This window comes from Eptesicus fuscus, chromosome 2 (assembly GCF_027574615.1).
Source record: "Eptesicus fuscus isolate TK198812 chromosome 2, DD_ASM_mEF_20220401, whole genome shotgun sequence".
Taxonomy (NCBI): domain Eukaryota; kingdom Metazoa; phylum Chordata; class Mammalia; order Chiroptera; family Vespertilionidae; genus Eptesicus; species Eptesicus fuscus.
The window spans coordinates 92,786,486-92,800,289 of record NC_072474.1 but is presented as its reverse complement, the minus strand read 5'-3'; the positions used below and the strand labels follow the sequence as shown (position 1 = coordinate 92,800,289).

Here is a 13,804-nt window from a genome sequence, read left to right as displayed (position 1 = left end):
AACTTATTTAAAGTTTTAGTTCCTCATCATCCTCATCCGTAAAATGAGAATGGTGGTACTAATAATCACTGTGATTATTAACAAGGCGTCACTGTGAGAAATAAGTGAGATAATATATGCCAAGAGCTTAGAAAAACCAAGTCTAGCAGGTCCTTGAATAACATCGTTTTGCTCAATGTCGTTTTGTTACAATGTTGATGAGACAGGCAGGAACTTAATTCTTGCTTTTATCAATTAATCTATGGTAAAATTGATTTTGTTATACATTGTTTTCCTTAAAATTGCAGAATCTATGGACAACGTTAAGTGAGGACTTAGTGCATTAGTAAGTGTTTGATAAATGTTAGATATCCATGCCCCGTTTTAAAGATCCTTGAGAAATGGACACTGGTGGATATAGTTGAAGGAAACCCAAGCACAGATCCACAGTAAAGTTGTTGGGAAACCTTTCCTTTCTACCACATGCCTCACTGCACCGCCCCACCCCTCTTCTAAGCTTTCAGAGAGTTCTGCAAACTCTTCCATAACCTATTTTTGGCCCTTTATAATGTAGTTAATATGCTCAATTTAATGTTTTTTAGATGTAAAAATTTATTGCATTAAATTCTTAAATGGAAATGTTTAAGGATTAGAACCCACATAATTCAAATGTTTAAGTGAGACTTGGGACTATGATGAGGCAGTGGGGACGATGGTTGCACACCCACGTTCTGGAGCCAGACCGCCTGCCTTCATATACTGGCTTTCCTGCTTGAGAAACAAGTGCCATCACACAAGTCACTTAATCTCCCCGAACCTCAGTTTCACCATCTATAAAATGGTGATAATATACCTCACCATGTGAGGATTATATATAAGACACTTAGAAAAGTACTTGGCTACAGCAAATGCTCAAATCTCTTTATCATCATCACCAACACCATCATCTCGGTCAAAATAGTAGATGTTTTTCAAGGATCTGCTCTCTGTAGAGAACTATATAGTCACAGCTTAGAACCACAAATTTTCTGCCTGACAATATAATTCCAAGAGTTACAGAATTTTCTTCCAAAAAGTTGTGGATGTACTGGAAGGGAACTTATATAGATAGCACCTTCTATATTTATATGGAAAATTGCTTTAAGACACTGCACATGTGCAATGCGTGATAATAATGAAGCATTCTTTAACCAATGCTTCTACAAAAAGCAAATACCATGTCCTTTTGATATTTGTCCAATTCTGTATTATATAAATACTACTTGTTATACCCACACGATGTTTATTTCCTACCCATTGAATATAGCAGGTCCTAAATACTGTTTATTAACTGTAAGATATTAAAATTACCAATAGAGGTTTAAGAAAGAAACCTGGGCATAATATTCTCAGAAAAACTTTATGTGCCAGCATTTGAATATATGAACTGGCAGTTTCATGTGTGATTCTTTTTATTATAAAAATACTCTTTAATTTGCAAAGGGATTTCTTTACATAGGAAATCTTGCATGTCACTTAGAATGATTCAAGTTATCTATCTATCTATCTCTGTTTATTTATCTATCTTTCCAGTATATACTTTGCCTGTATATCTATATATACCCACAATACTATGCAAAAGTATCAGTCCCATTTTCTTGATGGAGAAACTGAGAACAAAGGTGATCATCGTGTGCTTAGCTGAAATCACAACTAGATAATAGTAAAGTTGGGATTATAATTTAATAAAGAAGCTTCATCTTTGGGGTGATAGTCTCTAGTTTAACTTATATTTGACAGTAGAGTCTGCTTATATTCAAAACAAAACAAAACTCTGACAGTCCATATAGAGTAGAGATCCGCCTATAAGTAGGTTCTTAAAAATTCTAAAATTTTGTATGTAAAGGGTATTTTTCATTTGTTTGATTTCTTGAATTTATGCCAAAACAGATTTGGAAAGCGAACTTTCCCCAAGATAAGTTTTCAGTCTCTATGATGTGTAAATGCTCTTCTTCCCAATTGCAAACTGTATTGGTAGTTTGCAAGTAGTAATATAGTATTAGTATATCTATTATTACTATGCCATGTTATACATGAGTACATACTCTACAGGATATGTTCTTTTATTACCTTCTGGCAGTGTCAAATAGTAGTATACAAGAATATCACAGGTCTCTTTGTAAGAAAAATGACAAATTGCCTGCCCTCAAACAAAGGCTCTGAAATAGAGTGACACAGTCAAATATTGGCTACAGTTCTAGGTGTGACCTTCAGATTTGCATTGGTTAACATTAGTCATTTCAGTTGTGACTGTACAACAATATCTGCTACCATAGAAAAAACAGATCCTATTTAATGTGATTTCCTTGTATTTCATTGACAAGTACACCTCAGGGCAGTAGTTACAGTGAAAGAGCATTTGGTCAGGAATACTCTCAACATTGAATAACTCATGGGTTACTTTCTTCTATGACTGTTTAAGTTGATAGTGGGGTATTTTTGAAGTTAAAAATATTTTCAAATAGCCCAATAATATTTCTATATGACTATATGACTATAATAGGCTCTTTATGAGAAAAAATGTGAAAGGAAACTTACTCTCCAGTGGGAGACAAAGACAATATGCATTAAGATGCAACTTGAAAAGAATCCAGGAAGTACATTTGCTTATTATTCATTAAATGTCTAAGTATTGTTCTCCCTTTACCTAGCTTTCCAGCTTTGTTCCCTGGTGCTATTTGGACTTTAATGAGAAACAAACTGGTAGGTCCTTCTAGCAAAAGGATGGCTAATACCCAATAACTTAATTCTTTAATGTAAAAACATGGAAAAGAATGGAAGACTATAAATTCATTGGTCTGAGAAGAAACTTGTGACAGGTATTTGTGAATATTTTGGCACGTTTTCTCAATGATCTTTGTTTTTCAGTCTTTTCTGAAAAGGACTCTCTTAGAAGTGGGGCCATCTGAGAGAGGTACCTTAATAACAGAAAAGGTAAAACTCATCTTCTATTATGAAGTGATTTTAGATATTTGAGGCTATTTCCACTTCTGCATGGTTTAAACTGTATCAGAAAATGAAAGCACGAAGCTTTTCAAAGGCAGGGACCCTCATTTTGGTATCCCCTGTGGCTAGCACTGAAGGAAAGAATGTTTCAGTAATGGAAGGAAGGAATGAAAGAACCAATGAATGAGCAATGTCTTTTATAAAAAACATGGTAGGACCCAATTACAAAAATAATGTTGTCATCATTTTAACTACCAGTAAATTGCTTTGAAAAAAAATTTTTTTTCATGTATCTAATTTTATTTAACTTGTGCGGTTCACCTGCATCCAGAACTGTGTACACATCGTCATTCTAAGTCTTGCCCAGCAGTGTGTCTGTATGACCAAAAGGGGCCCATTAAAGAACGGATAGGCCAGCTCTGTATGGGAGCTGGCGTTCCTAACACTGAGCTCGGACCCCAGCAGTGTCTGGGGAAAGCCACGCCAACCACCGAGGGGACTACATTGGATGCAGATGTGAACCCCCCCGGAGCCTCCTTGGCAAAGCAGGCACCGGCCAGGCAGCTGCAGAACACCAGGACCCTGGCCTTAGTCCATATGCTTAGCTTCTGCTGCCCTGTCTCGGGGTTTGGTAGCGGTTTCAGGCCACAGGAAAGAGGCACAGCGACCAAAGGCATCTTCCAAACGCCATTTTACGTGCAGGCATTTCTGGAAGCTGGGTGCTATAGCGCTCGAGCTGTGCACACTCACTGGCGTTGGGAGGGGATCCTTTTGTCCCTGGTATTTCTCTCCTCCTGGGCAGTTAGTTCTCTGCCAGCAGTGGTGGGTCCTGATGAGGTGGAAAGGAGATCACAAATTAATCTGGTACTAACAACGTAATAGCGAAGTTCACAAATGTCTGTCTATGAAATCCAAGGTTCTCGATCCAATAGTCACTCATTTATCTGTGGTTCCGCTTTCGATGGGAGCGTGCCACCAGGGAAGCAACCTCGTGTGCAGAGGGGAAAGACGGGAAGACCCCACCTTTCAGTGGGCAAAAAAGCATTACTGCTTGTCGTCCTTCCTCCTCATTCGTCTCCTCCACCTTTTTTTTTTTTTTCCTTTCTCTTTCTCATCTTAAATTCTCGTTTAGTATCCCTGGTTTTTTTTTTCATGTAATGACCTTGGTTAATAAGTACCCAGAGTAATGTATAGGGATAGAGCAATGCTCCTGTCTGATTAGCCGTTTGCTTTAATCATTGTTTAAATAAAACACACACTGCCGTTTTTAACAGGCATTCACCATTGGAACAAAATGTAGTAGTAATATAGTTTCAATCTAGGGAAGGGAAAAGAGTTTGTCAATTACAAATTACTTCAGTGCTAAATTCATAATTATTTTTGAGGTAGAATTTGCAGATATTTGGCAAAGACCAAGTTGTTCTATTTAGAGGTGAGACGTTTATTTTAAAAAGAAGAAAGGGAGGGAGGAGGGAGGAGAACCAGTTTTCCCAGTCTCTATAAGTTAATTAGACAGTTAAAGTTAGTTGAAAATTTACATAAAAGTTACATAGAAAGCACAACGAGATTAATGGAAGATGCTCATGAAATGTATTAGAAATTAAATGGATATCCAGAGTCCTGCCGAACCCAGAGCATTTAGAATGAAATGTTCAAGCGTCAGGAAGCTTATGAGCTTCCAGGTATATGAACTCCTGGGACTAGGGTTGGAGTACAATTGCTCACGCCTTATGTACTCTGTCCTTTCACTGTGTGCATTTGAGCTAACATTTCAGTTGAAAAACTAACGTACCAGTAAACATGTCCCTGATTTGAGCTAGTCATTTATTCCCAGTCTCACAGAGAAATAATGGATATTCTTTGAGTTAATAAAGTGTGAAATGACTTTAATGCTTCAAGGGAAATACAATATGCCACGCCAGTCTTGCAAAATGTTTTTTAGAAAGCACAGTATATCTTATCCCACCTGCATCAGAAAATTTAAGTGGCTTCGTTATTTCCTGTTTCTCCAAATCCCCTTTTATGGCAAAGAGAAAATGAGGACCTACAGCAGCAAAGAGAGTTTATCCCTCATAAGCCTGTCCTCACGAAAACCAAGCGGGGGCGGCCTGGATCCCGTGTGCTTCTCATAGGTCCTGAAGCCAGAGTCTTAGTTGATTTAACTCTAATTCGTCTGGGATTGGGACACCCAACTGTTAATACCATGTTCAAATGTGGAGAATCTAATTCACGGGAAGAATCCTGCAGCTCTGAGTTATATTCTTTGGGCTGTTATCTCCAAACCCATCGGAGAGCAGCCAGTCAGCGCAGACCTTGGAACTGGAGATCCTAGGAGAGGCAGTTCACACAGCCCGGTAGTTCCTGCTCACTTTGATTCTGCAAGTGAAGGCTAGAGTCCACAATAAAACAGAACTAGGATAGCTGTTTTGGAAAAACTGTTTGGAAACGTAACTGCGGCGAATCTAGACCTGTTTCCCTAAAACAGAACGGATTTTTATTTTCATACAAAAAAGTAAATAAATATTGACTGTAGCCCCTAATGCACAGCCACATCCAGTGTGGTGTGTCCTCACAGATATGCATACATATCACACACACTTTTTTTCTTTTTAGTCTAAAACGTTATCGACCTCTGCTGTTCCTTTGTTGGGGATTTCATCAAGCATGTTTACATCAAAATGCGTCCCGATCCCAGCCACGGCCTCCCTGCTGTATCCTAGTTACAAGAGCTGAGACAGCTCTTAGTTCCCCGATTGCTTCAGCTTTGTCTCACCTGTTTGTTGGGAAACCACCAAAGCCAACGCTAGAGAGAAAAATAGGTTGAACATTAGATGTCAACATGTGCCATGTGTTTAACTGGCTGGCACACTTCTTCACTGAGACTTAGTGGGATTGAAAAGTACCTCTTTAAAAACAGCCCTAACCGGTTTGGCTCAGTGGATAGAGTGTCGGCCTGCGGACTCAAGGGTCCCAGGTTCGAGTCCGGTCAAGGGCATGTATGTACCTTGGTTGCGGGCACATCCCCAGTGGGGGGTGTGCAGGAGGCAGCTGATCGATGTTTCTCTCTCATCGATGTTTCTAACTCTCTATCCCTCTCCCTTCCTCTCTGTAAACAATCAATAAAATATATTTTAAAAAAATAATAATCCTAGCCCTTACCATCACCATATGCAAAAATTGACTCACAGACCTAAACGAAAGAGCTAAAATTATAAAATTCTTAGAAGAAAATATAGAGGAAAAGCTTCATGACATTGGATTTGGCTTTGATTTCTTGGATATGACACCCAAAGCACAGGCAACAAAAGAAAAAAAAATAGATAAACTGGACTACATCAAATGAAAAACTTTTGTGAATCAAAGAACACTATAAGCAGAGTGAAAAGGCAACCTTTACTAAGGAATTAATATTCAGAATACACAAGGACCTCCTACAATGCTGTTCACAAAATAAATCAGCCAATTTAAAAATGGGCAACGTGCTGAGTAGGCATTTCTCCAAAGATGATACCCAAATAGCCAACTGGCAAATGAAAATATGCTCAACATCACTAATCATTTGGGAAACACAAATCAAACCACAATGACATACCACCTCACACCCATTAAGATGGCTACTATTTAAAAAACAACAAACAAAAACCCCAAAATAACAAGTTCTGGCAAGGGTGTGGAGAAATTGGAACAATTGTGCATCGCTTGTGGGAATGTAAAATGGTGCAGCTGGTATGGAAAACAGTACAGTGGTTCCTTAAGAACTTAAACATAGAATTATCATATGATCCACCAATTCCACCACAAGGTATATACCCAAAAGACTTGAAAGTAGGGATTCAAACAGATATTTGTACACCCATGATAAAAGCATTAGTAACTACATAGCCAAAAGGTGGAAGTAACTCAAATGTCTATCAATGCATTAATGGCCCTATCCAGTTTGGCTCAGTGGGCAGAGCATTGGCCTGCAGACTGAAGAGTCCTGGGTTCGATTCAGTCAAGGGCATATGCCCAGGTTGTGGGCTCAATCCCCAGTGTGGGGTGAGCAGGAGGCAGCCAATCAATGATTCTCCCTCATCATTGATGTTTCTGTCTCTCCCTCCCCTTCCTTTCTGAAATAAAAATATTTTTAAAAAATGCATTAATGGATAAACAAAATATGGAATATAAACACAATTCAATATTATTCTGCCTTAACAGGGAAGAAAATTCTGACACATGGATGAACCATGAAAACATTAATGTAAATGAAATAAGGCAGACCCCAAAGGACAAATGTATAATTCTACTTAAATGAGAAACCTAGAATAGTCAAAGTCATAGAGACAAGGAGTAGAAAGGTGGTCGCCATTGGGAAGATGAAAAGTTTCCGTTTGGGAAGATGAAAAAGTTCTGGAGATGGATCGTGGTATTTATATAATAATGTGAATGTATTTAATGCCTCAGAACTGTACATCTAAAAATGGTTAAAATTGTTAATATTATACATATTTTACCACAATAAAAAGAAAGTCATGGAAAACCAGCAGAGATTATCTATAATAAAAGTGTAATATGCTAATTAGACCGGACAGCTGAACGACCTTTCAGACATCATTTCGGACGAAGCCGCGGCGCAGGGGCAGAGACAGAGGCAGTTAGGAGTGATCAGGCAGGCAGGCAGAGTGGTTAGGGGCAATCAGGCAGGCAGGTGAGTGGTTAGGGGCGATAAGGCAGTAAGGCAGAGTGTTTAGGGGTGATCAGGCAGGCAGGCAGAGTGTTTAGGGGTGATCAGGCAGGCAGTCAGGAGAGTGGTTAGGAGCCAGCAGTCCCCTATTGCGAGAGGGTGCAGGCCAGGCTGAGGGACCCCCACATCTCCTTGCATGAATTTCGTGCACTGGGCCTCTAGTCTATAGTAATAAAAGCATAATATGCTAATTAGACCGGACGACCTTTAGGACGAAGCTGGGGCTATGAGGGAAGCCTGGGTCCTGGGTGCCAGAGGGAAGCCGGGTGCCGGCAGCCGGGGGAAGGAAGGCCTACTCTTGCACGAATTTCATGCATTGGGCCTCTAGTATGAAATTTTTTTAAAAAATGCAGATTTTTACAAGATGGGAAAATCAATTAGAAAAATGATGTTCTAGGTTATACAGCTTTTTCTTTATGTTTGCAATTCAAATCGCAAAGCAGGACAAATGACCAATATATTATTAGCAAATGAGACTTTTTAACTGTGAAATATAGTCAAAAAGTGTCTGTGTGGTTCCAAGATTGAGATTACAGCCGGTTGGGGAACTATTACAATTCCTTCATGCTTTTAGGTTTTGGAAGTTGTCCCAACATATGTAAATATATATTTTTAAAGTACAAAGCCAAACCGGTATTACAAAGTGGCAAAAAAATCTGAGTAGAGAGGAATCCAAAAAATATTTATGAAGTATGTACTCTATGTTAATATGCAAGGGACAGTCTACCTCAGAGAGAAAGATTAGTTGGCAAGTGGCAGACTTTCACACCAAGTTTGGCCTCATCTCCCTGAAATTGCTCAGTATAGCTTAATAGTTTAGTCACACAATTTTAACATTTCTGGCAGGTGTAGGTGGTGAAGGATAGCTAAATATTCATGCAATTATTATTATTTTTTCTTAGAGAGAGAGAGAAGAGGGGGGGAGGCGAGAGAGATATTGATTTGGTGTCCCACTTACTTATGCATTCATTGGTTGATTCTTATAGGTGCTCCGACCAGGGATCAAACCTGCAACCTTGGCGTATTGGTACAACACTGTCACCAACTGAACTATTTGGCCAGGGCTCACAAACTTATTTACCCTTTAAACCTGTTTGGTATGTTTCAAATGTAGACTTTTAGTGTATGTGTGCTGGGGTGGGGCGGGAGGCAACAGGTACCAGGATGAGGATGAAGATTAGACAGAACTGTAGAATCTATCACCTTTAAAATTCTGGTCATGATTCTACAAACCTTTCTGTGAAGCCCACTGGCCATTCCTTTGCTTTGGGGTTCTCATCCTTTGGTAGTTTATCTGCTATTTAGGAATTACAGATGTTAGAGCTAGAGGAAACCTTAGAGGCCATACTGAAAAATTTTCCTAGGGAAACTTTCTCTCCTAAACTGATGTGCTTCCATTGCCCGAGAAGTGAGAAAACACATCATGGTGTTCACAGTTAAGTTTAGACATCTAGATGATGAATGGCCTTAATTGTACACACCTCTGTCTACTAATAACCACTTCAGATACGCTTTAGGTAGAGACAAATTGAGTCTCTCCTGTAAAAGAAGACACAGGCCTTGAGAATGTAAGTGACCTATCCAAGGATAAGCATTTTTAAGTTTGCTGTTTGGACTCCCAACGGAATTAAGCTTCTCAGAGACAATGAAAAGATGATCTTTTGTTCCCCTGAAGCACATGGTATAGAAATGAACAAAAGTGGTGATAATACCCACCAGATAAATGCAAGCCTCGCGTATGCTTTTCCCTATAACAGATCTGAGAGATTGATGCTGATGTACAATGTCAATCAAATGACACTGTCTTCTACTTCAGAGTCTTGATATTGGCTAAGACTGGGGTGTGCCAGGGGGAGGGAACAGGCTTTTGTTTCCTGAACTTCTGTAGAAATATTTATGATTTTAAACCTTCTTAAAATGATAGATCTCAATCATTACATGCGTGCAGTGAAATGAACAGTCATATGTACTGGGAGGACAAGTATAATAGGTAATGGGCTGCTCATTTCTAGAGGACAGTTTGAATATATCAAGAGCTTTACAGTGTTCATTCTCATTAGCCCAATGATTCCATTTAGGGTAATTTACCCCAAGAAAATAATCAAGAGACACAAGTAAAATTTATAGTCAAATTTGTTCACTACAGTGGTATTTGTAACATAATGTAATGAACGTAATCCTACCTAATAATAGACAAATATGCAAATTGACCGTACCTTCGCTATGCCCGCAATTGGCCAGGAGGCACGGGGGGCGGGACTCGGGGTGGCCGGGATGGCCGATTGGGCTGGCGGGATGCTGAGCTTGCGTCGCCAGCGGCGGCTTGAGCTCAGCGTCTGCGCCATGGCTGTGCTGCGGCACAGAAGGGGCCTTTGGGGCAGCGAGCTCACGTCCCACCGCAGACCATCAAAAGCGGGGGAGCTGGGTGCCTGAGCGGACAGGCACCCAGCTCCCCCACAATCGAAAGCAAAAGCGTGGGAGCTGGGTGCCTGTCCGCTCAGGCAGCAGGCCTTTCAGAAGCCTCCGCTGCGCTGGAGGCTTCTGAAAGGCCTGGTGCACCAGCGGACAGGCACCCAGCTCCCCCGTGATCGAAAGCAAAAGCGTGTAGAGGACCCTACACGTGCATGAGTCAATCATGTACTGGGCCTCTAGTAGTATATATTTATATGTGATATATCAAACATAATGTTCAACAGTATGAAAATGGCTAAATAAATTATGCCATAGTTGTAGGCTAGAATATTAATTTCATGTTCTCTACTATATTTACCTTGTAAAATCATATTTTAGAATATATATGAAATAATTTTTAAAAAAAAAAAGGAAAAAAGAAATACATTTGCCATAATGTTAATTGTGGTTTCTTTGGAATGTGGGATTTTAAGTCATTTTATATTTTTTCTTTATTTTCCAGGTTTCCTTTAATAAATATGCTTTTATAAAAAGAAAAAAATTACCATAAAAAAAAATTTGGCTCTCCAAGTCACTGAATTCAGTCCAGATCTGTCCAGCCTAGAGGATATGTGAAGAAGGGACTTTGGGTTGGGTTGGGGGGGGTGAGGAGTTGTTGGGCACCTAAGTGTCACCAGGACTCCTCCCTGACATACAAGGATCTACGGCCCCTACCTTTCAGATCTATGTGAGGGCTGTGGCTGCAACTGGGGAGGGCTGGCCGTGCAAGGCTCCAGGTGAAGGTACAAGTTACCTCTTTCTTTTGTTTCCCACCCCTGCAGTAGCGTACATAAAATTATCACCCACAGAATAATAATGCCTCCTATCTGTAGTGAATTATATAGTTGTGGAAGTGTATTTATATATGTTGTAATTCATTGGATTGCCATGAGTTAGGGATTCTGATAGTTACTTTGACATCATCCGACAGGTGAGGTAACAAATGAGAAAAGGCATGAGAATTATTCAAGAAAATACAATCATCTTCCTTAGCTTGTACCAAGGCCCTTCCTTGTGCCCAACCCTTTTGAAAGACAATGCTGATTGACATGTCCTTGACCTCTATTTGTGGGTGTAAAAGACAAATTATAAGCAATACATAATTGTTCCTCATCTCTCCTCAGATGCTCACACATGCACACAGCAGCAGTAGTTTTTTCCTCCTGGGCCACAAAGATATAAACTAAACAGAGAAATAAGGATTTATATTAGTGGGTTCAAAATAACGTATTGTGTATAGCCACTCGTGTTGCCACAAAACGGTATACCAGGTGCACATTGTCTAAGCAGCAGATACCTTTGTTGATAGGAGTGAAAAAGTATGGTTTTCCTTAAGAAGAAAAGGATACCAGCTGGTGTACTCACCAAAAACACCACCAATTTGACTTGTCTGGTCCTTTACAGGATGTAGAACAAGAATTCAGGCAAATTCAGGCAGCTTGCTTGGGATATCTCAGTTCAATTTTTGGAGTGCTCTTTGAGCAAATCCTATGGGTAAAAAAAAAAAGAAAAAATTGCTAGAAATGTTTTCTATGTCAATACAATTTTCATACATGCATTACAAATTGGGGGCCCTTTTTCTTTCAAAAGAAAATGGACTACCATTTTTCTATCATGTTATCTACAAACCAAGAAATGCAACGCTTTTCTTCTTCCTGTCCTTGAATAGGGAACCATAATAAGAAAATGACCAATTTCTTCCATTTCTTCTATTTTCCCCTCTCCCTTCTTTAGAGCGCCCATGACTTCAAGATGAACAGTATATGCTTAGGAAGGAATACAGATATAGCCTACACTGTATGCTTATAGACCCTTAAAAAGTGAGGTGGTTCACTTTACAGGGCTGGTAAATCGAGCTCATGGGCTGCCCCTCCTCATTTTGGGGGGCTCTGCTACTCATCACTGACAGATCATCACACTCTTTCCTGTTGAATCCAGGGAGGATCTCAGAACCACTGAAGCAAGAACCACCATCACTGCCAACTGATGAGAGTTGCTGTGAAAGTGACTTGGTATTCTGCCCTAAATGTGTAGTTGAGACGCTGCTGACTATGTTCTTTGCATGGAGAGTCCCACAGGATTTGGGATCTGAAGAAAAACGACTTTAAAGTCACGATACAGAAAATATTCAAATTTAGGAGACTTAAGTTCAAGATAAGGGTTATTTCGGGTGAGACATTAAAATATATCTTAAGCACAAAACTTTTCCCTTTATTCCACATCTGGACACATAATCAGCCCAACCTTAAGAATGTTCCCTCCAACAACTGAGAGCCCTCCTTGAGCTGCATAAGATTCAATATGGCACAGCGGCTGCAGCACCAGACTGGGAACTAAAGGGCTAGTTTTTTTTAATGTTTATTTTTTTTTTATTTTCCCAACTTCATTGACAAATATAATGGTATATAAATATAATTGTATATCAATGTAGAACATGATGGTCTGACAGTTTTAATTTGAGCTCTGCCATGACTTTTTCTGTGTCCTTAGGTCAATCATTTCACCTATTTGAGCCAAAGTTCGTTCCCTTAAAGAAAATAAGGAGTTGGGTGACCAGTAGTTTTCAAACTTGTTTTTAGCTTTTGTTTTGTTGTATTTCTTTAGATATAGCACCCTTTCTTCCATCAAACATGTGCCTAGATGCAGGAACAAAACCGAGAAAGCAGGGGCTGGCTGAAGTGGAGGCAGGAGTGATATGGGGAGGCCCCTCCAGCTCATCACCGATTCTGCTCCATCATCCACGGGAGCCCTGAGGGGACCCCGCAGGACCTTTAGGACTGCAGAGAGCACAGTTTGGAACCTGCCGATTAAATGGCCTCTGAAGACATTCGCGCTCCAAAATGATTCTGCCCTATCTTTATATTGCAATGGCTGGCCAAGCATTCAGTGGGACTCATACCTTGATGGGAACACATGCAATAAAACAAAATGAGGAGCTGATTTTAATCCTTATTATCAATGATTTACTGGGGGGGGGGGGGAGGAACTACCACACCCTCAAATAAATCATAGAGTAACAGCTGTTAAGCTACTGCTTAAACTATATGACCTACACCCCCGTCTGTATCCTGGATAACACCTAATGATCAACATCAGTGTTTGATAAGTCAAAATAAACGTGCAAATCACAAGCTGCTCCTGAAATTAATCCTACCCTGCTGAGGCAACAAAATAAAATTTAGACACCCGCACTATTCATCTACTAGCTAAGTGACTTCAGACACATTTATTTAACTTTTCTGAGCCTCACTTTCTGAATCTATAATGTGGGTCATCTCACCTTCCTGCTCAAACCTCTAAACAATATTCCTACTGACGTAGCATTAAGTCCAATATTCTTATAAGGAAGACGTTGGCTCCTTTTGTCAGCCTCATCTTGCACATGCTGTTCCCAACTCTTCAAACCCTTGCTAGTCCCCATACCTTCCCCTCCTCCCCTTACCTACCCAGCTTACACTCATCCTTAACCTCAGAAGTCATCCCTGGAGTCCCCGAGACACGTTCCTGTAACGTCATGTAATCCCTCATAGCACTCATTACACACTAGGTTGAATCACGTGAAATTGCCATTTTGGAGGAAAGAAATGCTAGCCTATTGGCAATTTTATGTGGTTTAACCTTACAATAATTGGTATAATAGTGGTCCCTTCCAGTCAATTGTAAACT

The 13,804-nt window shown here is 40.0% G+C and overlaps 1 protein-coding gene across 1 annotated transcript in view; it reads right to left on the bottom strand.

Moving 5' to 3' along the window:
* Positions 1-11,560, bottom strand: part of RBM47 (RNA binding motif protein 47) — a 35,228-nt gene extending 23,668 nt beyond the window's left edge. The window contains exon 1 of the mRNA XM_028143702.2: positions 11,504-11,560. The gene's annotated coding sequence lies outside the window, so the exon portion shown is untranslated. The remainder of the gene's footprint in view (positions 1-11,503) is intronic.
* Between the last annotated feature and the right edge of the window lie 2,244 nt (positions 11,561-13,804).